We start from the raw sequence: 27577 nt of genomic DNA, 5'->3' as shown, positions 1-27577 counted from the left end.
CTTAGAGTATATGCTTTATTCTCCTGATTTTTATCTAATGTTTGAACTTTTATTTTTTACTGCAATACAATCTCATTCTTTTTCCTTTTCTATTGTTTGCATAAAAAACGGTTTTCTTTTTCATTTTGCAGTCTGTTTTGAATGTATAGACAAAACATCCCTTTCCCCTTTAGGCATGAGGCCTATAGCCATGAGATATGTGGTGAAGGGATTACTGTGATGGGCTGCTGATAGGGATAATATGTTATCAAGCAGAGGATGACCCTTACTGCTAGAATCAACCCCTATGGTAGGGGGAGTGATACTGAGGTGCCAGATGTGTGATCTGCAGTCTTTGTGATCTTGCCCTTTAGTTACAAAGAGAGATATTAACTCAAAAGCCCTCATTTACATGTGAAGTGGCTGCCTTTCCCCCTTCCCCTCCTCCTCTTTAGAGGGCAGCAACAAGTCATTTGGCTACAGCCTTACCTCCACTTCTCCCAAAATATAATTTTGTCATTTGTAATACTCCATCGAAGAATACAGGGACATCTCTTTGGCAGGATTTGCGCCTCTGGCTGCATCGAATGATACCCAGATGAATTTAAGCTTAATTGATGTCAAAATTATCCTGATTGAATTGCTAAATTTATGAATGGCAATTCTGAATTTGTATCTCTGTAAACAAACCATGAATCTGTAATTGTAAAAGTTCTTGTTGAACTTTGCAGTCTTACAACATCAAAATGGCTACAACCAGAAATTAAGCCCAGCTACACCTGATAACTCAAGAGTCAGAGATAGTTAATAATAAGCCTAGGGAGTCACAAGGAAAGTGAAGCGGGTTCTGAAACAGGGTCTTGCCTTATCAGTAAATTGAAAAACAAGCAAAAGAGACAGAGGGGGACTGATTTGCTTAATTTATTAAAGTTAATCTTATGCATGCCTCTTATGTAAACAAGACTTTTTGGGCCATTTCATTCATGCAGGTGCAGCCAGCCCTTTTGATCTCTCCTCCAGGAAGCGAGTCTGAGGCAGGGCATGACTGAGCATAAGTCTCCAGGTGGAACAGGAAATTGGCTCAAAACAACATTGCTCCACCTTTGTGGGATCATCTCTGCTAAGTTTGAGACAAAACATACTTATTCCTGGTTCTCTACAGGCAGCATCCTCTGAGCTGAGCCTATGCATTGTGTGAGAGATTAATGGTTGGTTAGTGCTAAAATGGTGCTGGGTGCAAGGGTCAGGAACCCACGTTTTAAAAAGGAACCCACTTGCCGCGGCAGAACGTCCAGATATGGACAACACTGGACAAACCAGACCAGTGAAGAGCTTTTTTTATTTTCAGCACATCAGTCTCAGGACATTGTTAGACAATGGAGACAGGATATAAACAGCTCGCTGATCCACAGGGAATGTCAAGGAGGTGGAGTTATTACAGAATAGTATAAAACCATCTCAGCCTAGATTTCAGCCAATCATAAATAGAACAACACATATTGACAAGCATTCTATCCAATCTTATAAAACACACATAATGGTAGTTAAAACAAAGACTGGTTCATAAGAGACAAAGAACAGAGCTCTATTCATACTAACCTTCTAAAGATACACATTAAATAACCTTGTTGCCATCCATAAGCCAATTCTACAGAGGCCTATTTTATTTGTCACGTATGCTCTACTGCTTGGGAAACTTCTCTGCTGTATTTGCAATGCTAACAAAACTTCAGTCTGAGGGCTATACTTTTTTAACCATTTCCTAAAAATCCTCTAACTTTATGGATTCCAACACTGGGGATCCTGCTAACAGTTCAGTGCTATGCTGTTTCATTACTCCAGCTTGTGCTCTGGATCTGACAGTTATCCCTAGGGCAGATTTAAGACTGCATGGGATGATCAAGTCATATCTGTGTGGTAAACCAGTATTGCAGTAGAATTTAAAACACGTAAACAAAGGGATTTGCGAGATAATAGCTAGGAAAATATTTAACAAATGTTCAGAGCCAAGAGAGAAGATATGGAGGACTGACAAACCTGTAATTAATGTTGCTGAGACTGGAACAGGGAGAGACATAGCAATCCAGTATTTTATCCAAGGTTCAAATCAGGAGAGAACTTGAAAACCTGGAACAGAACCTTAACGTAAATGTAAACCAAAGATTAATTTGGGGAAATTTTCCAGTATTTTTGAGAGAAAAAATATTTCTTATATTGCTATATAGGTGGCAGTCTAGGCTAATGGTTTTAAAAATTGCAAAGAATAGCTTGTTTTTATGTAGGTCTACATTTTAAAAAAAGCTTTAAATCATTCCCCCTTTTTTTCCCCTTTTTTTTTTTTCATAATGAAGAACAGCCTGTCACACTCCGGCACTAGACTAAAAAAATGGGAAAGTGGATTTTTCCCAGCTTCCTGAAAACTAAATATACACCCCCATTTTAAGGCAATGACTAATCCTGAGGGAAGCAAGGCAGTCTTAACCTATTTAAGGTTTTCATCTGAAAACCAGGGATTTTAATGAAAATTCTTCAATTAAAAATAAAGTAGAGTTTTTAACATTCAGAACAAATATATAAATCTGACTATCTGACTTTCATTGTCTAAAAGGTTTTTTACTGACTTGGTGAAGTCACTGAAGCTACTTATAAATGATGTATGAAATGAAAGCTCACTGTCCAAGGCACAGAGAGAATACTGACACCACTTTTCAATCACTGCTTCCATAAGCTTTATAATTTACTATACTGCAGGGGGTTCAGGTTTTGTTTGTTTATTTTTTCTCTATTCTGAAGAGAAGCCACAAAACAGCACTAAGAAAAGTCAGAAAAAATAAAAAAGGAAAGCTAATTTTTAAAGAAAACTTGATTTTGTGTTCTTACCTAATTTTTCCTTTATTTTTCTGAGGAGATCTGTTTAAAGCAATTTCCTATGCTTTTGTTTTACTAAGAGAAGTTACACCAAATCATACATGTACTTCTTTCAGTCTCTAAGAATAATGCCTATCAGCTACATTCCATAAAAATCTTAGAAAATGGAAAGTCTACAAGGCAGTATGAAATAAAATTTTAAATTCATTTAAGCAACAAAATACATGATTTTAAATGCAGAGGTTTTGCCTTGGGGGTAACATAAATGCCTCCTTTTTGATCAAGAGTAATGTGAAACTCCCATTTTTAAAAGTATAAAGAACACGATTAAATTAATTTCTAAAAAAGTTCATATTGCACAGGTATTTACACATGCTACTGAAGTATGTCCATAATCTGGATTCACAGGACATTATCCACATCACTAAAATATATACGGCTACATTTGAAGGTGACAATACTTGATACAGTTTTTTATGTTTTCCTGTTACTGATTTCATATGTCATGGTTTTAACCCCAGCCAGCAGCCAAGCCCCTCACAGCCACTCACTCCCACACCAGCAGGACTGGGGAGAGAATTGGAAGGGTAAAAGCTGGAAACTCATGGGTTGAGACAAAGACAGTTTAGGTTTCTGTAAGTGATCTTGCCATATAATTTAAGGGCAGTTTAAGTTTTCTTTAATGGAAAGCAAAACCTGTGCACACAAGCAAAGCAAAACCAGGCATGAGTTCAGTGCTGCCCATGGGCAGGCAGGTGTTCAGCCATCACCAGGAGAGCAGGCCCCATCACAGCTAACAGGGACTTGGGAAGACAAAGACCATCACTCCAAACATTTCCCCTTTCCCCTTCTAACCCCCACTGCACACGCAGAGCATGATGACATATCATCTGGAATCTCTGGGTCAGTTTGGGTCACTTGTCTGGGCTGTTTCTCCTCCCAATCTCCCTTGCACCCCCAGCTTTGCCATCAGCCTGGCCACACCAAAAGCAGAAAAGGCCTTGGCTCTGTGTAAGCCCTGCCCAGCAATAACAAAAAACACCGCTTTATTATCAACCTTGTGTTCGGCACAAATCCAAAACAGCCCCATGCCATCCATTTGGAAGAAAATTAACTCTATCCCTCGAAGCCCCCAGCACACTATAATTTTTTGGGTAGTTGTACAGACCGATGAAAGGACTATGTATTCAGATAACAAAATACTACACTGCTTTTACTCAAAATAGTAACATGTACCCATTGCAAGGCTGGAATTTTTCCACAAAGTCAGTCAGAGGTGTGCTAGGACCTCTATTTTCTTTCTGATCTCAAGATTAATTCCAATACACGCATCAATATGAAATATTAAAGTAATATGCATTTATAAAGTTGATACTTAAAAAATGTATTATTATATGAAAATATTTAATATAAAATTTTAAAATACTTGTGGCATTTATTTTGTGTAGAAGACAAATCCTGTTATATTGTATTGTTGAATTATCTCAGCTAAATAAGAACAAATTCAAAGGAAATGCACTCAATCTGAGTTTGTAGCAGGTATTTGCCTATGGTATGGCATTAGTTGCAGCTAGGTCAAGGCTTAGCAGGAGTTAAGTATCTATCCCATATATCCTAAATTCCAACACTGGATTATTTTAGCATTGGATTCTCTTTCATTTATTTATGCTTCTTTCCTAACAAAAGAGTTGAGAATGTTCAGAAAGGAGAAATAAGTGTTTATTTCCCGGTCTCTTTTGAATGCATTGCTTAACAACCATGTTATGATTGCTTTGTCACATGTAAGAGACTAATTCTTATTTATAGTGTAAATTTTTGTCTCATCTCAGGATAATTATTCTAAATAAAAAGATATGTATTATATGAAATGCTCACATTATCTTTAGATGGTTTAGAAATCTTGTTAAAATACCAAGCAGGAACTTGAAGAGAATAAAGTAGATAAAAACTCTCGAATCTGTATCTTGTAGTGCACCACCACAGTCAATACCTAATTCCTATATGTGAAGAGGTGTTTTAAAAAACAGAACCAAAAAAAATTTAGCTGTAGAAAGCTTTCTAGAAATGTGTATTTCTCTCTACTACACAAGGAAAGCTACATGTGAATTTCAGAATCTCAATAAGGCATCTAACTACAGGCAAAATGGACAGAGATGTTTCTTCAGTTTTTGGATGATAAGTGATTTTAAGTACTATGTTGTCTTTTACACCATAGTACTTAAAATCACTGATCATCCAAAGCTGTGGTGTTTTTTACAATATATTACTGTAGATTCTTTGTGGAAACAAGGCTTTTTGCAGATTTCTTTGGTCTGTGACAAATCTGTATCTTTTTCCTTGTAAATATTATTTTGGGCAGACAGCTCTTTCAAGTAATACAAGTCTTGCCCGTCTCATTTAGTGCTGATAATGCATCTAGAATAATAAGAAAACTAATATTAAGCATTTATAAGTGTGATAAAACTGAAAACTACAGTGGAACAGAAATCCAAGTTGTCCATATTTCTCCCTTCATCATCAAACTAAAAAGGAATGTATTTTGCTGCTGAAAATGGTGAAAAGACAAGATAATAAGGTTCTTGATGTCTGTGATTAAATACAGAATTACAAAGATGAATTTGGATAAGAAAATCAATAACATTTGTCACACACATCGAATCAGGAGTGTTGGGCTCCTTATCAGCAAGAAAAGAAAGAAATTGCAAAAACAAGATCTGCAAGAGTAGCCTGTTTCATTAATTTGGATTTGACAATTAGAAAATCTATAGTTTTGAATGGAAATCACTAAAGGATAACAAACAGGCATGTAAGGCACACTAACAAGAGTACTTTTTTTCTTTTAAGCCTGGATTTGAACAAGCTTTGTGTTTATCACTGGTGTTCATCATGCATGAGTGGAGGGAAAAAGACAATGAACTACCAGGAAAGAGAGAGACTAACAAAAGGTTTTGATCAAATATGAAAGCCAGAAGGCAACCACCAGCCTACACAGCTGCCTACCTGCCAAAAAAGTGCAAATAATTGGGATGCTCCTATCTAAATTGAGTGCCTGGTTCAGTAGTTGAATGTTCCTTTATTAGCTGTTAGGAAATTATATCACTAAACAACCAAAGAATTTGCTACACAACAGCTGAGCATTCTGTAAAAAATGCAAATGTAATTGAGTGTTTTACATAACAAAAACACTTCTGAAAGGGATAAAATGTACTCAGTAATTAATTTTTTGTTTATGATACTTGTGCTGCATTCCAGTGCTTGATTAACAAATGCAAAATAAAACACTTCCAGAGCAGCCCTTATGGAACTAAGAGAAGATACCAAAAGAAGAAAAGAAAAAAATAAATAAGGGGTACAGTGATTACACTGATTGGTCTTTCTATTTTTATTTTAAAATATGAGCCTTCTAAGAAAGGCAGAAAGATTTCATTGTTAAACATCAGGAGGGCAATACAAAGTCAAAATACAGCCAGGTTCTTCAAGGTTCAATGTAAAAGCTATTCATTTATTCCAGGAATTAAACTTGTCAGAGCAGTGAATGATAGCCATTGTCTGGCACATCTCCCTCTTTTATTCCTTCAAACCATTAAATGAAAATCTGACATGAATCAAATCAAGGATCTTCAACATGGAAAGAATCAAACCAAGGGATTCATTTGGCTTTCAGGCTGATTAATTTCAGAAGCTCTGTGGATATTTTTGAGGGACTGAGCACTACATTGTTTAACACTGGCAGGGAGCACATTCCTATAAATTCCCAAGACAGACAATCATAGCTTTACCAAACTTTGCCTATGTTTTAGTTTGGATAGATTGTTTCAGTGAACAACTACATAATGTTATTTGTGGAATGTGCAAGGGCACAGGAGGGTAGAGTGCGTGGTCAGCCATCCTTTGTGTTACTGAACTCATGGCTATTAAGCTATTTGAAGAGTGTTGCTTCTTTTTAGCTGCTCAATCATACTGCATTTAATTATTTTAAGAAGTAGCAGACTCTGAGAAATAAATTGCCAACTCAAAAATAGGTATCACTATGCACTACTGTCAATGCTCAATTACATGTATATATTTTCTAAACTTATTTACATGGGCTTGAATATAGACATACATTCCCTAATAAAATTAAAGGTTCTAATATTTATTACAATTTATCTAGGATGTATGCTATAGATTTTTGTCACTTTACTTTAGTGATGGGAGAGTTTAAGTGGAATGATTAACCTATTTTCTTCTAAACTTTTTGCCTTCTAATGGTGAGATATAGCTGAGCACCAAAGTATCTTCTGTTTACTATTATTAATGACATTCCCACTGATCACAATAGATACATTATTTTTCAGATGACTGATCTCCATATATCAGCATTCTGTACTAATAATACATTGTCAGTAAGTCAGTATCAATTCAGAACAGAAGAGCAGTTGAATTGTGACTCCTTTATCATAAACCTACAAATGAGTAATTCTTTCTGCTTATTGCCTCTTCTAGTTTCCGTTGTTCTACAATAAATTATCTAGTAACACTTTTACAACTCACAAAGTTTAATAGCAAAATACAAATGGACTGAATTTGGAGCGGTTTTTTCTTCAGATTAATTTCCATGGCTAGAGTCAGTATTTTATTAGTGACTTGTTCTAAACTAGGAAAAAGAAATTTGAGGAAAAAAGATCAGGAAACCGTGTTAGATTAGTATTTTCTGAAGTGTTTCTTTATAAATCAGGCTGAGGGTTTGGGGACTAAATTATTTCTAAAGAATAAAGCTCTATTAACTGCACACGGTTGGAAGAGAGTACATGCAAAAATAAAGAACAGAATTTATGAAAAGGAAAAAATAGTGGAAAATTCTACTGCATCATATATGTATGTATGTATACATGTATATATGTATATATGTATATGTATGTATTATTCCAATAATCTTGCTATTAGAAGGATCTCTGATATTTCTAAGGTTCAAATTCTTTAGATGAGCTATTTTTGTGTAGCTTACCTGACATTTTCTGACAGATACTGACTTGATGCTGGGTGAAACTGTAAAATGAGTCTTAAAATTGTCATCCCTGCTCCTAGCTAATTTCACTTGAATATTTCATTTTACTTTTCCCCTCCCTACATATGTTTAGTAACTATATCATCTAATACACTTCCTTTTAAATTAATACAAAACTTTGACAGTTAATATCCTTCACATTTTTGTGGGAAAATTTTATCTAATTTAAATTTTATCAGATTAAAACAGTAAATATTCCCATTTTGAAGCTTGGAATTATATCTACAGTTTTACATTGCAAATACCACATCAGTCCAACTTTTAAAATCCGCAGTTGTCTATACACCCAGTTTAAACAGAGGTGGATCAGGTTCAGAATCAGTGACAAATTCTTGTGCACCAGACTAAAAGAGAACATACGATAGATTTTTCTTCTCTAATCTTTAAGCAGTGAAAGATAATCAAAATAAATAAATGCCAGTTGAATTTCAACATGCACAATTTTCAAGTATGAACCGTATTAGGCTTCTTTTTTCACCTATTAAGACCACTAATGAAACATCTTGGAAGAAAATTGTCAAGTATGAGATGATATATAAAGTTTAAGATCAATTGTTGGCCAGTATGCATTGTATGGGAGAGTAGTGAGTATATAACAATAACAAAATGTATATTGCAAGTGATAATTATCATGTTCTTTAATAGGGCTCCTATCACATAAGAGATTAATGAGAGTCTTAAAATCCAGATAACATTTCTGACAAAAATCTATCAGCCAAATTAGTGTTTTATATATTTGAAATTAGGAAGAAAATCTGCACAAGTGCGTTATTTTACTTTAATTTCCTTATATGTTCTCAAATACAGTTTCATGCCCATCACACAAAATAGAATAGATTACAGAGGTAAAAATACATATGTCTGCCTGGAAATGGTGCACATTCAGTGTAGTCAGGTATGTAGGTAACTAGTCCATTTCTATTTTCACTGTACTTTTCTATAAAAGGATTGCAGAAATGCAGGGAATTGGTGTGAACAGGACAAACATAAACTCTTTATTATGCAAAAAAAAATCATAAAATATCAATCTGAAATGAAAAGACATGAGTTCAAATATATATTGCAGACTTTTTATGGTCACTTATGAAGTTTTTCAAGAAACAAGCTAAACAAAACATGCAAAGAATACGACTCTCCTTAATTCTCTTCTGTATAAAGGCAATCTGCCAGTCTGCTAGAAAGCTCACTTTTCACTTCTATGTGACGGATTTTGAATATGTGAAACCAGTATTTCTTCCATCTGTGTGACAGTTTGTGACTTTAAAGATATATGCTTCTTCCGTTAAAAGAATTTTGTTTCCAGAACTAAAAATATTTTCTCTTCTAAGCAGTACTTAAGTTGATGTGAAAGTGCTCTGCTTCTCTTCCTAAGTGGGAAAAATGAGAAGGTAAGATAGAAAATGTAATCATCTAGATAAAATACAGAAACTTAAACTTTCAAATTTAAATTACACATAGTTCAATAGAAAAATCTCAGGTCATGAGCTCTGGAAACAGTTTTTTGTGTTTTGTTTTTCCTATGGAGTATGAGATATATGACATATTCTTCAATTTACTTTTCATTCTAATATCTGATGTGACCACCTAGAGCTAATCAATGACTATTTATTCATTAAAGTTATCAGTCATAACCCGAAGCAGTGTGAACTATGGTGTGTAGAGATGTATTTGCAAAGACCTGTGCTTTACAACATGTGCTGTAATGGTTTCAGGCTTTGTGAGGGACTGGAAGGACTGCTGGCCTGAGCCATTTCAGGCACATGTGTGAGGAACGGGGCAGGTCAGGTCTCACCCTGGCAAGGCGCTGCCCTGCTCCACACAGCCTGCAGCCCCAGGGGCTGGATTCCAGCAGTGGGGCCAAACCCTGGCACTAGGGAGGCAATGCTCCACACTCCAACCCTGGAGCCCCTAACCCAGCTCCCAAGTGGCAAAATCACCAGAAGCCTCATCTGGGGAAGGGCCCAGGAAAGCCAAAGTGAACTTAAGGCAAAGCACCACCTGAGCATGTGTTTGCCCGACCTTCCCTTGGATTTTATATCAGCTAAAACACCATTGGAACCAGGAGTGGTAGCTATATCTGCTCTTTTCTATATCTCCTAGCTCTTTCTTGCTCTTCTAATTCCTTCTTCTTGAAATATGGGTTGGAGTTTGCTGAGTTGAATGGGCTTAGATTTTGCCAAGGTAATGCTTTGTGAAATGCTTTATATTGATTGAATGTTGTCATAAACTTTTGCGAAATCTCTCTGATTTTCTGAAGTTTGCCAGTAAAGTTTTTTGTTGTTTTGACCTTTCAGAAAATCTTGTCAATGTTTCTCTTTAAACTCAAGGTACGTAAAAAACACAACTGTAAGCTCCTTTAAGGGACTTTGGCAAATGCCTTCTAGAGCCTCACAAGCTTCCACTATGTACATTAGAACTGTGGGCTCCTGCTGTCATTTGCTTGAAGTCTAATTTTAGACTGAACTCAAAATTATATCCTAAAGTTGAAAACAGCCCTCAGACCTATACATAATCCACTTGATTCAGTTGATACTAGAAAATCCTTGCACTGCTTTATTTATTTTTTTTTTAGTTGAAGAATCACAAGCTTTCTTGGATCCATAATAGCTTGCTTCCTCATTTTTGGTATCTGAATTTATCTTCCAAAATTCAGTCAGATAGATTTTGACTTTTATTTACCACTAGGAGAAAAAATAGTTTTTTATACACTATTAACATGTCTTCTTTTAGAAACAATGACAAACAACGTCAAACAACATGCTATGCCACTGGTTTATTATACAAATGTAATTTTCCATGTTTAACTAACAGTCACATTTCTATACAATCCTTTTATTATGGATGGCTCAGGTAGTGGGCAGCTATTATATGGTCGTGCTTTGCTCAGTGTATAATTTAAAGCCAAGCTCCCTAAGTAATCTGAAGGTTACCATGAATCTTAACAGTTTTTACAAGACTGGTCTTGCAGCACACTTCTTATTTAGTGTATCCTGCTGTCCTATGCACATACCACAAGTAACTAAAGCAAGTTAGTATGCAGAATAGTTTATAGTTTCATTGTTGTGGGCTTAAATTTCATTTTGCTTACACATGAATTAGAAATATTATTCTTTGAAATTTTCAATAATAAAAATTAATACATTACTAGAATACATGCTTATTATAGTGCTTTATAGAATAATATTACTAAGTTTTTAAGCAAAGCATTAGAATTATATTTCAAGTTGACTGAAATGTAGGCATAAATGGGGTAAAGAACATTTTATTTCAGAGTCTATCCTTTGGATTCACTGTTGGAAAATTAAATACAAAGATGTACATAGAAACACATCTATAAGATATATGTGGAAATATATACATAGTTTTGGTTGTTTTTTAGAAAACTATAGCATTGTGGTATGCAGGAAAAAAAGACTTTTTTTTCTAGAGACTCTGTCTTAAAACTCTTTATCAGAAATTGTCTCCCTCTCTATATCTTAATGCTCTTGCTTTGAAAATTTTTCCTTTTTTCATTTTTTACATTTAAAAGACATAGCTAGCTAGTCTCAAAGCCATTACAATCATACACTAAAGTTGAGTAAGCAACAGGCAGCTGGGACAGGGATGACAGACAAGACAGACATCTCTGAAACAAAATATTTACTTGAATACCTACATCATTATTGTAATTCAGGAGATCTTGCATCACACAGAGAAAAAATCCTTGTGTATAATTGACTCAGAGTCAGGCTCTGCAAGGTCATGTTGACTTGTTGTTGATCCATTTAAATTCTAATTAGGGGAAGAAAAATAGAGGTGGTTTTACCATCTGGGAAAGGCGGGTGACCCCAGCTCTGAGGGTGGACACATAAAAAGAAGGAAGGCTGCTGTATAATATGGTCACATTTTACACCTGTCTCAGAGAGCTAGAAGCTATCTGCAAGAAACTGTCGTTTTGATACATTTCATATGTCTTTTTCAGGTAGGAAAGTCAGTTTGTCAGGTGACAGCCACTTTCCCAGCTGATATAGCTGCATTCACCCTCCTTAAATGCTCAGTAAGGAGTTGGAGGTTTGTCAGTTAAATATATGACATTGTTATGACTCTTGATGACATGTGCCATGACACAACTTAGCTAGAGTGCTAAAAGTCATCTCTCTGCCAACAATGTGAAGTGACACAGCGCTCATTCCATTGCCAGTTTTGCCTCTTCTGTAATTGATATGTTTGCCACAGTTGTACCAGTGATACAATTTTGCGCCTTTTATACAGTTTTCATCCAGGTCATGTGACAGCTCTGAGAGGCTCCATATTTATCCTGCAGGAATAAAAGAAAAAGAGGAATTACTCCACTTCAAATCCACCCTAAAAATTCCGGTCCCATCTGGCCTGTACTTACTTAAATAGTATGCTCAGATACAAGAAGGGCAGACTTTTACCTTCAATGCCAGTGTTTTAATGTTTAAGTCCAAGAAGAAAAACTTCAGCTGAGGTCTGAAAATGTCTGCAAATACAGAGTTTATTGTGGCTGTTCACATCCAAGAGATAGTTTTGAGAATGTAAAAAAATGTTCTGTTTTGAAAACGGCATCTTAAATGTTAAGAGAAAAGCTTAAACCAAAGTGCAAACATATTGCCACCAAAAAAAAAAAAAAAAAATTATATGCTTACAGCCATGAGAAATGAATTTTTTTTTTTGTTAAATACTATGTGATACTTGTTCACTGCCACTAAAGCTGATTCCCACAAGAAGTGAAAGTAACTTTTGTGCAATAATGGAAAAATGGATATAGGAATTAGCTTCCTAGAAAAAGGAAAGTTGTTCCTGGAATATATATGTATGTTTACTGCTTTAGGAAGTACATTATTTGCTATTTCTAACAGTTCTTAGATGCAAACTGTGATGGTAAATGTCCAAAAGTATACATGAGCCTTGTGGTGCTCAGCACTGAGTTATGCTTTTCTCTGCAGCATTATAATTGTAATCTTTATTTTTAACTGAAAAGATAGAGGTGCCTAAGCATGGGACTCACTTTAGGCAAAATACTAAGTAGAAAAGAAAGTGCTCCCACAAATCTCACTTCCACCAGAATTTCACAGAATCACAGAATATGTTCAGCCGGAAGGGACCCACAAGGATCATTTGAGTCCAAGTCTTGGCCCTGCACTGGATCTTTAGATTCTAATTAGGCATTAAAGGGAAAAGTTAAGGAAAAATCTACTTCTGTAGATGAAGTAGGTGGCAAATTAATTCCCAAGGAAAGGTGGAAACCTGAGCTTCAGTAATTCTTAAAATTTAGGGATGATGAATGAATATCCCTTCTTTTAAAGAAAAATCATTGCATCTTTTTGCTGTCTCAGATAAGCTGTAATGTAAATGCAAGATTCATAGGAACTGAAACAAGAACCACAGCTCAAATACACTGGTCAGTGCCTTCAGCTGCAAATCAAGTGTGACTTTTGCTGCCTGAGTTTTCTTAGTTTTTTGTGTTTAATATAAAATAACATGAAACCCTTACATTTCTTATAGACATTTTGAACTTACACTGGGTACTATTCATTATTAGGTGTAGTGGTTTATTTTTTTGCCTATAATTTGTTCATAACAAATCACTCTTAAAAGTACTATTCAAATTTTGTTGACCTGATTATTACTCTTTTTCTTTTTTTTTTTCCTTTTTATCTTTTTTTTTTTTTTTTTTTTTTTTAGGTCTTTCAAAACTGACAAGGTCTTTAATGCAATACTTTCTGTATTAAATTTGGGCTATAGTTTGGGAAGAAAAGTACATATTATAAAGGTGACAAAGAGTAAAACATGGCAATTACAGATGAAGTATTGTGATGACGATTAGATTACATGACCAGCCATTAGATTGCATAATCAGCAGAATTAAGAAACCTTTCAAGAAATTGGTCCTTTCTGTTCATTCTGCTTTGAGCTTTTCTCCTTTGCTCAGGTTTTGGGGAAGATGGTCAAGGACATTAGCAATCCTATTGCTTTCATAAACTGATATTGACTCATGTTTTGATATTGAGTTTTAATTTCAGTTTGCATTAAAATCAAAATAAGAGAAACAGCAGAGGCAATTTTAGTAGGTACACTGAAAGAAGCATTTGACATTTGATATTGGAAATGTTTTGAAACATTTGCAAATATTGTAACTTTTTTCTGTTACAAATGTTCATCAAATGTAAAAGACCACAATGTGTCACACATCTGACAGACATTTATATTTTTTAAACTAAATGGAATAATAGATATAAAACACAATGTGATATAAAACACAGTGTCTAGTGTAATTTCATTTCAATGGTGCCTTTTAGCAACACTTGGCAACAGTTACATGGAAGACAGAAAAAAAAATAGAAATTTGTTTCTGAGTGATTAAACAGCTTTCTTTTATAAATATACAACATTTCTTTCTGAGCATGGATCAATCTATGAGTTAAAGTGGCTTCTTGAAACATGAAATGAAATAAAACCCTATTTTATTATTGTACTGCTTGTATTTATGCCAGACAAAAGCAAAGGGAAAAGACAAAATGCAGGGGAGTAATTTTGACAATTAAGTAATTTCTGATAATCGTAAGTACCAAAAATGCTGAAATTATTATTCAGATATGAGAACTGTTGGTTTGAAGAAAAGACATGCCTCAGATATTCCAGAAAGGGGTGTACAATATGCTAGAGCGCAGGGACCTTGTATGATTTGAGAAAGACAACCAATTTGGTAGTAGCTCAAAAGTGAAAGTGATTTGTTTTTCATAATTATTTTCTGGTAGATACATTTTGCCTCTCAAGATCTACTTAAGATCTTACTCTGGTTTGCTTTTCTTTATATTTTTCCTCAAATTAGACATGTAAGACCAATGTTTCACCTATTGTTTATAATATTTATCAAAAGGAAAAATATGCCATAATTTTTCAGGGCTTTTTTCTCTAAGTTAATCTGTGCAATTTATTCTTAAGCTTATTTGCTTTTAAAATTATAAAGTAATTCAACCATAAATAGTACTTAACATTGATTTTGACAATGCTTCAAATATACTTCTGGATCGATGGATGTAACTTCATTTGAAGGTCTGTGGAAACAACATCAAAAACTTCGATAAATTATAAAAGTGCCTTTCATTTTCAACTTTAATAATAGTTGATATTATATTTGCAAAGCAAATCACTCCAAAGTTAGAACAACTTAGAATGAAATAATCCACGGAATCTTGTGTTCTTGAGCATAATCAGTAAAATAAAGTTTTTAATTCATCGCTCATGTACTGTTCTGTCCATGAGACCCTTGCATCATTCAGCACACATGATTAATAGCACTCAGTAAATAGGTAGCTTTTCAATATTTTGTTTTCTTGTTATTATTCACTGAGCAGCCTAAGGCCACTATTCAAGCGCTGCTAGGGAGACAGAATTATTAATCTCCTCATGTTTTATTTGATGACAACGATCATTGTAGCATCTAATGCTTCACAAATAGTAATTAATTTGTTTCAGCAGAACTCCTGTGAAATGAGAGGGTATTATTCCTGTTTAAAAGATGGAGAGCTGAGATAAAGAGATATGAATGACTCAAGCTTATGAACATTTTGAGATTTCTGAGATCTGCTTCCTTAGAAGAATGTCAAATTTTGTAAATTTCATTTGTTCAAGACATAAAGCTCATTTATTTCAGATGTAATGTGAGATGTGAATTGCTGCAAAAGCGGGGTCTTAGGGCTGGGGATCAACTCATGAAATGCAGATGCCTACATTGCAGAAAACAGTAGTTGATTTAGATACCCTTGACTCCATCATTGTCTATTGAGATACTTTTAAGGTTTAGCTCATCTCATCTTTAAGTAGGTAAGTCAAATGCTACAAATGCCTATTTTTCTCTCTCTCTTGTAGTCTCTACTAGTTAAAGAGTCAGTGTAGATTAATCATAATGTAGCTCCTCATCTTAATGCTCATTCTTAGTCACACTCTTAGTCAAAGACCTTGCATTATGGTTGTGAATTGTGACAGAGAGAAGGAAAGCTGGCAGACCTTCTGTGCCTTCTGTACTCTCAGATTCTCACTTTAGACAACAGCTGTCAATATTCAATACTAGTAAGTAGGAAAGTAATTCACAATAATAACTGAGAGTAAAACTTCTGTGGGTAGAATATGTGATGTAGCTCCCTAAAAGGATTTAGAGGATTTTGCTGGGAAGATTGAAAAATAAAGATTTTGTCTGTGCTAATACATGCTTTCTCATAACCTAAACAAAGGAGGTAGCTTTTCATGGTAAGAAACACCTCCTTGATTGCAACATTCCTCATGGGTAAGCTGGGTCTGTATAGAACCTGCAAAAAATTACTCAAATAATCTAAAACCAATTCTTTAAATTCAACATAGATTTTATTTCAAGAAAATTGATAGCTCCGTAAGATTACAGATTTTTAGATGGCCTATTTCTAGGAATTAAATATCTAATTTTTTGTTTTATATTCAATTAAACAGGTTGCAAGTTTTAGTTCCATAAGCTTTTTTCTTCAAATATCAGATATTTTCAACTGAGAGTATAGACTTAGATGTTGTAGAATGTAGTTACAAAATCTGATCACTGTTTGAAATTCACAGTTACATTTACCTCATGGTTTGTTTTGTGCCTGTCTACCATGACTTGTCAATTGACCGAGTTAATGGAACAATCAAAAATTACCTTTCTTATATTGAAGAACAGTTTTTAGGGCAACCATGAATGATAGATGTGATTTATTCCAGACCAATGCATTCCATTCTTTCTTTTTTACTTTACAGTTGTGAGAAAACACCTTTCATATGACAAAAATTGGAACACATCTGCTGAAGGCTGAGTGATAGAAGTCCCTTGATGTTTGAACATGCAAAGCGTATCATCACTAATGCAGAGAAGTGAGAGAATATGGGATCTTACAAATAGTGTGAACAGTGAATAAGGATATAGGAAATGGAAAAGTTTTCCTTTGTACTGATTGTTTTCCTTTGTACTGATTGTTTTCATCCTTAAAACTTTCACAAGACACTTGTATCTCTGTTATTGGGTTCCAATTTTTATTCTCACATGAAAACTGGACAATGAAAACATAAAAAAGCATAGAACCTTCAGAAATTTAGGAGCTTATGTAGATACAGATAAATGAAACATAAATTCAGTCCAAATATTTTTTCAAATGCTTTATTGAAATAAATATTTAACTCTTCAAAGCAGGCAGAGATTCTAAATTCAAATAGTTATATTAGAAAATAGATTAAAGTCATCATAAATAGTATAAGTGCATTCTTAAAAAAAGGCAAAAAACGAAAATAAAAACAAACTAAACCCTAACAAGCCCTTCCAAAATATCATATGAAAGTGTAAAAAGCACTCACACTAAAGAAATAAGAAAAGAAAATTCCATGCTCATTGAAGTGTTTGGATTTATCCTTAGCTGGGGGTGAATATAACTAAGATTGCCCCCTACAGAAATATTTTCTTTTAATTAATTCCTTTATGCTTCAGTATTTTATTGACCCATTCTGCCCCCAGTTAAGTAGAAGACTAAAAATGTGTACACTTAAAAACACAAGGAACACAGAGAAGTAACTCACCTTGCTGCAGCACAAATTGATATGTAGGTGCTGATAAAAAGCTGTTGAAAAATCACCAGAAATGCAAAGGATTCTCCAACATGAAACAGAATGCTTTTCCTGCTAGAGCTGAAGAACACACAGGCTTTAGAGAATGTCAAGTTTGTTTTGCTTTGATGGCTTAGATCCTTATATTCAGACATGAATAATAAAATTAATTTGGGAGACTAAGTGGATTTATTGGTCATTTATGCTTGAGCTGGAAGAGGGTAATTAGCTGACAATAACTTGTATTTAGAACTCCTATGTTGGTTGAAACAGAATTTGATAATAATAAAATATCTTAATACTAATACCAATTCTCAAACATAAAATTATATCTATTATGTTTTCATATGGCCAAAATGAATAAAAACAAACATTATACTAGTTTTATTTGATGAAAGGAATCTATAATTTTCTTAAATTATAATTTTATTTCTATTAGCATGTGGTAAAATATTTTATTGTTCAAAGACAAAACCTAACTACTGTCAAGTCAATAGCACCTAAAAGATGAATACATTGGTGAATATTGGAAATAGTATTCTGATGTGTCTAATCAGTCACTGAAGGGCAAAACAGTAAAGGAGTAATTATAGCCTGCAACTGTTCTATCAGAATTTAGAGCACATAATTTTTGGACTATAGTGCTGTACAGCTGTGAAGGATCAGAAAAACAGTAGTGAGCATGAGGACAGTGAAAATTTTAAAGAATCATTTGCAGTGCTTTCACATGAATATGACATATTGCATTACAAACTTGCCCCAAAGCGTTGAGAGGCATGAAAGGAATACCTGCTCCATCTGTATGAGAAAATCAAATTCCCTACCGCAGTAACTCATCTTTTCCTGAGCACTAAGTCATCTCTTCCTGTTGGATCAAAAAATATTTGAACCTATTAAGATATGATTATTGAGAGATGCTTCTGCCTGAATTAAGGTGCAAAAGAGACCATGTGCTGAAGTCAATAATAGGGATTTTATTTAACAATAAAATGTGAGGTAGAGACATAGAAATAAATAGGAAGGGGTGGAGGAGAAAGAGATCAACATATCAAGCAGAAGATAGTCACCTGTCATGGATTCCTTTGGTCTTTCTTCACTCTGGGCTTCTCATTGCTGGAGGTTCTGAGGGCATTCAAAACTTTCCACTGTTCACACCTTTTAACAAACTGAATAAGCAATGCTCACTGGCAACATAGTACTCTTTATTGCTCAAATGATTCCCTCACTTCTAAGGCTAACTAATTCATATGCTTAGTCTTTCTCTCTTTCTCTTCTTTTGAGTTGGTGGAATTCTTGGATTGGTGGGATATGTGTTGGTGGTCATGATCTCCCCCCTCCAGAATTACCTTTTACCTAGTCAGAGCTGATTTCAGAAAGTTGCTGAGCTGGCTTTCTTTGCAGCCCTTAAATTCTGCATTCTCTTTGTCCATTGTCAGTGATAAAGTCTTCTCCCTCAGCTTTGTTAACCTCACACAAGGTCTGAGATAAGATGATAGTACCAACTTTGCCTTCAAGTTCCTGCTGTGGTGGCTTAACCACAGTTCCAGGTATCCAAGGAAGGATCTTCATAGGGGGCTTCAGTGGTTGCTGGTAGTCACAGGAGTCACAGAACTTGAAGTGATCTTTATTTGACTGGTCATAGTTGTATAAGCAGTTGCTTCTTCAGAGTTTGCCACAGTGGGAATTTTTATCTGGATGCATTACCCAGTATGTACTAACTAGATCTTTTCTCAGCCAGGCTTGGAGTTAGTGCCATCCTGTCTCTCCTTTCTGTGCTTATCTCATGGCAATGTCTTCTTGTGTCCTTAACAGTGTTTGAGGTGGGAAATTGTGCTCTTTAAGACCTTAGAGAACCATACTCTTTTCAGATGATTATGTAGAAATATTTTCTGAAAAGGTAGTTTATGGTATATTCAAAGGCATCTGCTGATCATCAGAGATTATGTTGAGAAACAGAAGTTTCTCAATGTATTGAGAATATTTCACAGCAATTTACATTAGAGCTGTTTGGCTAAATCCCTTAAACAGGTTTAAATAGATCAATCTCACTAATTCAGGCTATATACTCTGCATGTTCTAATATTAACTTCGGTACATCCAGGAGTCATGGCTGGATGGTTTATACAATAGGTGACTTACATAGGAACCTGAGACAGGAACCAGGAATAAAATCTCACTATTACTCCTATCTTGAAGACAGGATGGTAAAATGAACAGGCAGAAAATACGGCAGTGCCTTAAATCCCAATTCTTTCCTTTGAAGAATTCAGAAGTTTAGGGTACTAACTTAATGACTTCTTTTCTGTAATCATTAAATGAAAGGCTCTATAAAGGCTCATGACAGACTTCTGAGCATAACATAGATTGTGGTGTTGCAGTTTTGGTACTATGTGTGAACTGAATCTGAGCACTTAACTTGTCTGGGACTTACTCATTTTGAATCTTAACTGAGAACCAGATAGAACTTGCAGAGTGTTGGTTTGGAACTTAGATTTTCAATGCTGCTGTGAAACTCCGACTTGATAGAAAAAAAATTACCCTTAATCTGTTACATTACAATTAAAACAACATAACCTTCTCATTGAGGTAATAATGATATAGCTTGGCCCCATGTGGGAAGATAATATTAAGTATTTTTACCTGTTTATTAGTACATTCACGCCAAGTTTTGTATTGACTGTGCCTCATTTGATTTCATAGTATTGTTTGTCTATGTATACATCCCTGGTATGATTATTTTAAAAATCCACTAAAATCCTTGTCTCCATTTATCTACAATTTGACTGTTAAGAGCTTGACAAAGACTGTGGATCCAGGCTATGGGCAACAAAATAAAAGGCTTCTTTCAAAACTGTTTTACAGGGTTAGGCACAAAGGATGCATTTCTTCAGGGTGTTCATGAATTCCTAACTCAAAGAACAATGGAATTCAAATAAACAGTGTGGTTCAACAGTAATAAAAAAAACCCTATTAATATTTCTCATCCAAAAAGAAGTTTCAGACTGGTAAGAAATTTTAGACTTCTGAATTACCTTTGGTTAATTGGCAATCCAAAGCTGAACTTCAATGACACAGTGCTAATTTACTTCCTTTGTGCATCTGATTTGTAACACAGCAGTTTACGTAACACTGCAGATGTGAAGATCCTGTCCTGAAGATTTTATGCTGGAAAGATATAGAAAAGTAATAGGCATCACAGGAAAAACAAATTAACCAACCAACCAAACCACACTAAACAACAACAGCAACCTAACAAAGCAAGAAGTGTTTTTTCACTTGTTCAGGAGTTTGTTCTCAGGTGAGCTGAAAATCAATAATTTAGCTGTACTCTCAAATAAAGTAGTGTATTTAAACAATTCTTGCCTGTTAGAAATTTACTGGACCTCTTACTGTCAAAATAATATTCATAAGACAGGTATAGATGTGACATGCTGTCATATGAAAGGAGAAGATTTTCTTGAACTCTTTATATTTGATCAGACTACTAGAGCCCCAATATAAGCAAGAACCTTGGGCCCTCCCAGTCTGTCTTATAGAGACCCCACTTGTTGCCTAGAATCAAAAGAGCAAAAACCCTTGCAACAGTGTTAAAATTTTAAAGTAAAAAGTAGACCTTTATTTGGAAGCTTCCTGGTGGTGATAAGCACATGTTCATCAGATTTCTGCAATTTTATAAGGTTTATTAATTAAGAGAGAGAACAGGTACATCCAATAAGAGATTCAGTTGCCCCAGTAACCCACCCCTGGGTCAGCCCCTTGGAGCTGGTCCAAGGGCTTCTTTGCCCCACTTCTCGTTATGTGTTCTTTGCCCTACTTGGAAATAATACTAAACAGTATTTAAGGAATATGTTAGAAGGTTAGTTTATTACTCTGAAATCAAACAGGGTAGAAAAAATACCAGGAGCTTCATAATTAGTACACAGAGCTATGAATACATGAAAAATACATAAAAATTAAAAATTTTTAGGCATCACACAGCTCACTGTATCAGAGGGTGGTCTGACTAACCCATTCAGGGTCACACAGTGACTGCATGCACATTCTTGGTGTATTTTCCACTGCTGGCTGCTGCTGCTGTCCTTGAAGGACTCACAGTTCATGGAATAACACACTTTCTTAACAAATACACAGATATTAGAGAACATTAGTGACAAAGTTCAGAGATTGTCATTGGTAGTAACTGACTGCAAAGATGAATCTGAAGCACTATACAGACAAACTCTAGTCACCAATTAAAGCTAGCTTGAGGTCATAATTTAGCACACTCAAAGTATGGTTCTTACCCAGTAGGCTTCCATATGGAAGAAAAGACAGGTTTAGCCCACTGATCAATCCCAGAAGTTACAGTGAAGTAGTCTTTGGCCCACTTAAGCTACATTTACGTCATTTTCTTTGAGGAAGAGGAAGTAGTGAAGGTACAGCTGATGTTATTTCATGTTTAGGTGGAATTGAAGTGGCTTTAGTCATTAGCATATGTAGGGACACAAAAAGTAACTTTTATTTTAAATTTAATGCATTTTCAAGTTAATGAAGCAAAGTTCAGCTTTCTGTTATCATCTGATCATTCTTTTGATCTAGTTCCTACTGGCTGTATGGTTCTTGACGGAGCACAACCACCACAACAATCTTAACACTGCTGTGTTACTTCATCTTTGCTTCATATCTGCATTGATTTCAACAGAGCACCACTGTAAGCACCTATGTGCAATCTTTTGTTTCATATCTGCTTTAGAGCAGCACACCAAGCTAACTCAGTGTTCCTGCTCCTATAGTGTGCACCTTGTCACTGGTGTGCTGTAGCCAATATGCACAATTATTCTTGCTGAACTTTGCTTTTAGGTCCCAAACATGCTCTGAATTTTTGCCATGACCTTGGTATATTTAAACACTTCTGGTTTTCTTTCATATAAAGTTCTTCACATTGCTGAATTTTATTATTAGTTTTACTGAAGGTAGGGACTTTGACCAAAGAACTAATGGGCAAGAATGCAGACTAATGTAGTACATTAGACATTACTTCAAAGCTTCCCACCAAGAAGGTACATAACTATTGGTCCTTTCCCTCTTCAATTCTATTCCTCCACAGGGAGCACTCTAATGATTATTCACTGCCTTTCCTCTCTATTTTTCCAACCCAACTGAGTTGAAAACCATTATGTAACACTAACATAGTTAGAATTCTCTGCATGAAGAAATGACCTTTGATATTTGTTTAGAATTTGGTGATTTTCTTTATTTATTTCTTTAGCCTATACTCTGTAAATCTCAAGCACATAATTCTTTTTCTAGAAAAGAGCCTTTTTTGTTCAATATTCTTTCAAATGTCTTATTATTAAGCACTTTACCTGTTTAAAAAGGCTGACTATGCCAAGGAAATCAACACATTTTCCTACCTTTCACACAAAATTTTCTTCAAAAAGCTGATAAAACTGATATAGGTAGCATGCAAAATCATAAGTTGGAAAATCGTAAGTTGGAAAATCATAATCTGCAGAAATTTTTGTTGTTCTAATATGCAAGTAAGTATTAATTAATGCAGAGAATCTTTGCTCTGGGAATTGGAACAGCTTCTTCCCTTCTTTCACTGACCTTGGAGTCAACACAGTTTTGTTCTCACATATATTCACTCCTCTGTCTCACAACTTCAGCATTTTTTCCCCTTCTTACCAGTGAGATGGTAACAGCATAACAGCATCACTGATGGCTTAACATCAACCAGTGTCAGGTCCTTGGCCATGGTTGGAACTGTCTGTGTCCAACAGTGGGGCAGTTCTTGGTGTCTCTTCACAAGCCCTGCCTCTGCTACCAAAACCCTGCTGTAAGCCAAATACATTAAATCTAAACCAAAACGTAACAACAAAAAACAAAAGAAAGCCGCAAAACCTAAACAAAACATGAAAACACTTCCTACAAACCAAGCCAGTAGAAGCTGGAAGTAAAATGAAATAGAGGGAAATTTTGAATCAGATTTATAAGCAGAAAACACTTTGTTCCCTTCTTGCTGAAAAGAGCACTGAACTGTTTTTAATGTGAGTCAGTCTTGCTTTCTGACTCACAATCTTCTGAATCACAATCAAAGGTTCAGAACCATCAATCAAAAAAATAAAGGTATGAGCCCCTGAGATGTTTTGTTGGTGTAAATAAGTTTGCTTAGAGATTCAAAATAAAGGCAAATTATGCATGGATGACTTGCAACAGATGAGGATCTGACTGATCGGTGCTGAAGAGCTGTCTAAAGTCAGATGTTTCACCAGTTCTGCAAAGAAAACAAAATAAAATATAAAACCTTAAGATTAAACCTATGGTAAATTGTGAAATTCAAATTTATTTGTTTTGTATACCTTCTACTTGAGATTCATAGTCATTGACCCCTTTTTGAAGATAATTCCAAACTTTTCTCAAGACTGAGTCAATTAAACTTTTATCTGGCAGATAGCAAGCTACCACTTCTTATAAAGATTCAATATGAATCCTTAGGCTAGTGTAAAACCTTATCTGCTATGAAGGAAGGAGAACAAAAGAATTCAGCTAATGGTCAGTGTCCTCAGGTGACACAAGAGTGCTCTGGATTTAAGTAATTTATTGTGGCTAAGTCATCCTTCTGCTAAAGCATGCTTTGCTGTATATTCCATGAAAAAGTTACCTTTAGGACTTAGAAGTCTAGACAAAGACACCAATTAATTCAGATTTCCTAACTCCTAATTGGAGTTAGGAAATGGACATGTTTCCATTAATTATTTTCTAACACAAGATCTTTACAATCTTCTGATTACATTCTTCAACTTAAAAATAAAATGCTATAAAATGCTATAAAAAAACCTAGCAACTCTTTCTTCTTAGGTGGAGGCTTGTCCTGGTCTGTATGTACTAGGACAGTGCTAAGAGCAGCCGCCAAGCTCTGCTGTTCAGAGGAGCTGGGCTCCCCTGCTATCTGTCTAACTCTTAGCCTTTCTTTAGATCTAGTCAGGGTCTGACAAAAGCACAAGCAGAACATTCTGACCAGGTGCTCTGGGTCTGTATATGTTCCAGAAAGGGGTTGCAGGCAACGTCTGGTGAAGATGAGGACACCTACTTAGAGTGGCTGAGCAATGGCTGAGGAAAAAAGGCCTGTCACTGCAGCACTGGTGCTTTCTTCTGACCATGTCAAACTTGGGCAATAACTTTTCAACAAAGTGTCTTTCTCTCAGTTCCTTGGATCAAGGAAAGTTCATGGAATTTCATTGCCTACATATGGAGTGCATTAATTGTAGTGGAATCATGAGCAACAAGAAGCATACATGGCAGAAGCTCTCTCTGTGGTGTGATAAACCCATTTATCTTTGACAGAACTGTAAAAAGAATTAGAGAGAGCAATCGAGACATATAGGATTTGGGTTGGGGAGATACTTTCTTTTAATTTTTTTTAATTTTAATATTTGATAAAATGTCCAAAGAAATTTTAGACTTTTAGTTCAGATCTAAATCAGCAAGAAGTACTTTGGATGAAGATTCACTGGGGCAATGCAGAGAATAATCAAGAACAACATTTCAAGATGAAATGAAGTGTCATATACTGCCCCAGGGGTCAGAATCATCTCTTGTCCTATTAGACATCTTCATTAACAACCTGAGAGTAAAGAGCATATTAATGAAACTTGCAACTGAAAGTGCAGTGAGCATTCGTGAGAAAGAATACAAATGCAACTAGAAAGTACAGAAGTATTTGAAGAAAAAATTTGAAAAACAGTTTAATTGGGAAAAAAAAGTATTATGTAGGAAGGTAACACATGGATGATACTGTTAAAATAGCAATAATTGAAAACAAATAATCACTATGAATAAAAATGGTAAGAACATTTTTACTGAGTTTATTTTTTTAGGATGTGTCAAATTGTTTATGCTATGAATATTCATGGAAAAGTGATTTTCTACATCTCGTTGCATACTAAATCATGAAGAATTATTCAGAATATCCTATTTTGACCTTCAACATGCTTAAAAAATTATTAGCTTTTTATGAAAAAATGTTAGTTAATTATAGGTGACGTCATTTAGAAGGATAAAATTGCAACATTTGGAAAATACCAAAGTGAAATATTCTAACTGACTTTAATATAGAAGATTATTAGTTTTTTTTTTTTTTTTTTTGACTATTTAATTCAGTTCTTAAAAAAAGGAGAACATCTAATTTTTGAAAAAATTCTGGAAGTATTGACATTTTTCTTTCAGCTCTAAATGTGATATTTCAGGGGAAAAAATAATCCAAGGTCAATGGAGATTTTGGTATCATATGCCAAAACATTAACTAATCAATCATGAAAGTATTAGTCACTGTCTATCAGGTCTGTTAAGACTGTGTCTGGAATACTTTATATATTTCTCAACATCTTGGTACCTGATTGGGAAGGAAAAAGGAACAAGCTGAATGAAGATCAGAGAAAAGCAGGTAACAGATTGCTTGAGAAATTCATTTAGGAAGAAAGGTCACAAACACCTAAATATTCACTACTTGACTAACAATGTGCATAGGTATGCAGCAAATTTAAAAAATGATAAATAGAAACACTTATTTATAAAATGCCTAATCAATTATGTGTCCTATGGGACATATTGCAATGAGATGTAATTAATAGTAGATGCCTGAAATTACAAATAAAAAAGACAAGAAAAAGGTCTAAGCTTTCTTGAACAATATTTACAACAGCAACCACAGAAAGTATACTAAAAACAAAATATAAGAGAAACTACAGGACTTTTTTAAATCTTCTAAAAAAAAAAAAGTTTTCTGTAGGTGCAAAACTACCAATTTTTGTAGTTTCTCTCATAAAGCCTCATTCCAAGGCAGAAAATTTCTCTATCGAGTCAAATGTGTTGGACTAGATGAGTCCTTGATAGGAAGTGTTTCTTTTTCTTGTACAACCAAAGAGGAGAGACACTACAATAGAGATAGATTAGGTGCTGCAATGGATGTAGTGATGGAGTAAGATGTTTCCTGTAAATGCCTAACAGAAAAATACAGTCTGAATGTCAGTCAACAGGAATTTCTTAGGCTCAGTCTTACAAGGTCTTAGTGAGATTTATATGGTGTAACAGTGTGGAGGGGTGCAAAAGAGTCTAATCTTATCTCTATTTACTTCATCGCTTTCTTTTAGTTATACAGAGCAACTTTATTCCTCATAACATTAATAACCAGAAGGATTCTGTTGAAGGTAAATCTAAAATCCTGATCAGTCCCTTTCTCAAAACACAGCTACCTTTCAAAGATGAAATCTTAATTACTACTTCTTCACGGCTACACTACACACCTAGAACTAAACTTGTGAACTGGGAAAACTCCCTTCCCATTTCTTCTTTACCTACTAGTTACTGACAGCTAAATATGTTTGTTTCTTTGAGGGTTTCTGTGTTATGTTGTTTGGTTTTGGGTTTGGGGTTTCTGTGTTCTTGGTTGATCTTTTTTTTGTTTTTTTTTTTTTTTAATTTGTTTTCGTTTCTTTTCTTGCCCCCTCCCTTCCCCCCAGTCACCATCTTGGATTTTGGAAAGTAAATTTCCATCCAAGTCCATTCTATTATTTCAGTTCATTTTAAGATTTGTCATTTTGTTCACAGGGAATGTAATAGTTGTTCTATGTGTAGTTGCACTGATTCTTAACTATTTAGAAAACAGTCCAAAAGAAAGAAATATTACACATAAAGTGCTAAAATCAAGTTTAGGTTTACAGTTGGTTTTGGGTTGGTTTTATTTTTTTTTCCAGAAAACAGTTCTTTTCTTTAACTTCCTCCTTCTCATATTTCTATCTGTCATTTTCTAAACAGAAATGTTTCCAGAGATACTGTGTGCTATATATGTAGTGTGAAATGAATTCAAATCTGAGACATGCACCCTGCACAGATGCTTTTCATTTGCAAAATTAATTGGTCACCTTGGAAACACATTGGATTCATGCTGAGAGGCGTTTGTGGGATTTTGGCCCAAAGGAAATGGAAAATATCAGGTCTATTTATTGATGCTTGAATGTTAGAAACACAAACACAAGGACTGTGTTTAGAATTGTTGGTTCACAAATGTTAAACAATTGTTTACATTTTCCTGCTAGT

The sequence above is a fragment of the Melozone crissalis genome, unplaced genomic scaffold, assembly GCF_028551555.1.
Source record: "Melozone crissalis strain CALT ecotype California unplaced genomic scaffold, PUWL_Pcris_2 ptg000027l_1, whole genome shotgun sequence".
In the NCBI taxonomy this organism is placed as follows: Eukaryota; Metazoa; Chordata; class Aves; order Passeriformes; family Passerellidae; genus Melozone; species Melozone crissalis.
The sequence above is the reverse complement of the archived record's forward strand: the minus strand, read 5'-3'. Positions refer to the sequence as shown.